Source organism: Corvus brachyrhynchos, unplaced genomic scaffold (assembly GCF_000691975.1).
Source record: "Corvus brachyrhynchos isolate BGI_N302 unplaced genomic scaffold, ASM69197v1 scaffold10, whole genome shotgun sequence".
Taxonomy (NCBI): domain Eukaryota; kingdom Metazoa; phylum Chordata; class Aves; order Passeriformes; family Corvidae; genus Corvus; species Corvus brachyrhynchos.
Window position 1 is genome coordinate 2,938,106 of NW_008236180.1, and position 2,481 is coordinate 2,940,586.

Below are 2,481 nucleotides of genomic sequence, written 5' to 3' on the forward strand. Positions count from 1 at the left end.
CTTTGGTGCCAACCTACCCTTCATAGATGCATGCAGGTTCAAAGGAATGGAAGCTATGTGTGAACTTACAAAAGTACTGTGAGATTGTGTATTTTGACTTGCCCCGAGGCTTGTCCCACCCTCGCAGTGCTGCTGGTCTGTCCTCTGACTGCAATCACGTCCTCTGTCATGGCCCAGCCTGAGAGATGGATGTGCAGAGCAGGTCTTTCCTATGAGCTCAGCTGAATTTAGGAGCTGCAAAAGCTGGTAGTGCCTACAAAACACAGCTCCAGCAGCTGCTGGAGAATGGCAGGAGTACTGTCAAAGGGTAGAGAGAACAGAAGATTGATGAATTCTTTCCAAATATTGGCAAAATGCTTGGAAAGGGGATGCAAGAACCCACACCATGCTCGTGTGTTGGAATGTGGCGCTGGACTGCGGAATGAAAAATGGTGTTTAACGTGCACCGGTGAATCTGTTGTGTCTGGGGCTGAAGGAATGCAGCCTTGCCCTGGTACTGGGGAGGATTGGGTCTTGTCTGGAGATTTCCTTGTTTCCCGTCCTGGGGGGATGCATGGGAAGAGACAGCTGCTAGTTGAGGGTCATCTCTCTCCTCTTAAAACCTGGGGTGCAGTTTTGTGATTCAAACATCTATGGATGTCCTTCCCTTTGCTCAGTGATAGAAGTGGTTGTGCTAATTTAAATGGCCAGTAAGTTCTTCCAAGTACATCTGACAGTTCCTTGTTTTCATCAGCCTGCAGCTGACCCTGGCTGCAGTGTCACATTCCAGCCTGCTCTGTGAAATTCAAACAAGGACCTGTGACCTGCACTTGTGAGTAAACGGACATGTGAGAAGGGATCACCCCTTTTCATATAGATAATCGTGTCATTAAAATAAATCCATGTAAAAGGCTCTGTCCAGTGACCAGTTTTGAAGGAACAGCTGGTGGCAGGGCAGTCATGACATGAATTTGCAGAATTTTAAAATAAACATGAAAGGGTTTTGCTCGAAAGCCGCCTCTCCCGCTCAGCTCTTTCTGGGCTATAATTGTATCTCTTTGAAAATAGCATGGTTCACTGAATATTCATTAGGCTTCAAGAAACAAATACATTTTGCTTATTATCTCAGAGCTGAGTCCCTTTTCCTAGAAGTGAGTCTGCACAGTCAGCGCAGTCCATGTGAGCTCTGAGGTGCTGACAGGCACACAGGGCTGGTCTGCCCTCCTGCTTCCACATGGGAAAGTGTCTTTGGCCCAAGTTCACAAACCAGGGCCTGAACCTCTGCTGCCCAGTGAGGGTGAGCCTTTGGCCCAGGGGGATTTCAGGAGGAGGCAGCAGTTTGGGATAAAATCCCAAAGGAAGCAGCAGGATGTATAAGCAACACCCCTCAGAAGTGCTGGGCACTGAGGCCGACGTGCTCGGCTAATCAAGCCCACAGGCTAGTGGCCTAATTTAACTGCCCTATGGCAGATCTTTCAGCTCGTGATTCCCGGGCATTTTGGGATGAGGGGCCAAACCAACACCCTGGAAAGGGCTGACACCCACCTTCCCCTGCTCGTTTTGACCTCTCCAGGAGCACCTATTCCAAGTGGGAAATGCAGATGACAGTGTGCCCTCCCCCCTCCATCCTGTTTTGAGGCCAGCTGTGGCCGTTTTACAATCATTATTTTAAGAGCGGGAGACTAATGAGGAGGAGAGCTGGGTTTTACATTTTGATGAGGAGGTGATAATGCTCACTGCACGGGCTCCCTGGGGAGCCACAGCACTCACCATTTGCTTTGCCTCTTTAGTTTTTATAGGCCTCGGGAATGAAGACTGAGGTTTTAAGGCAGCAAAGCATCCATTAGGAAGTGCTTACGGTGACCTTGGAGGCCGAGTCAGTCCTTTGGCACTGCCTGGAAGAAGGAATGTGTTGTTTTCTTTGAGGCCTGGAGGTGGGATGCAATTTCTGTGTCACTTCTCAGGTTTGCTGCCTGAATCCAGCTGTTGGGAAAGCTGAACTTGTACTTCGTGCTCTTTCTTGCACGTTTCTGTTCCCACCCTGAGCAGGGATGAGAGCCCTGAACTCTCCCGGACCTCCTGTCTCCCACTCTGACGTACACCTGTGCCTTCTGCGGGTCCAAGTAGTGCCCTTCCAGCCAGTCGTGCCCCAGTTACACCCATGGGCAAACACCTAAGGAGGCGTTTGGCAGATCAGGTTTCCCAGTACAGACCTGAAGTGCTGGGATGACATTTACTTTCCAACAGCAGCCGTGCCCTGAGGGTGTCTCCTGACACCGGAATTTTGTAACACACAGCCTGCACTTTCCTTTCTGCTGGCAGGGTGTGTGGGCGAGGCTGGACATCACCCGCACACACAAATAGCTTCACCTGGCAAAAAGGTCGCTGTCAGGGAGGACAAGAGCCCGTTTGTTCCCCGGACCCCCGTCAAAGAACAAACTTGTTTGTCCTCAGGTCTTGGCTGTGCTCAGGGAGTGGAGGGACAGAGAGCAGCGGGGGGGG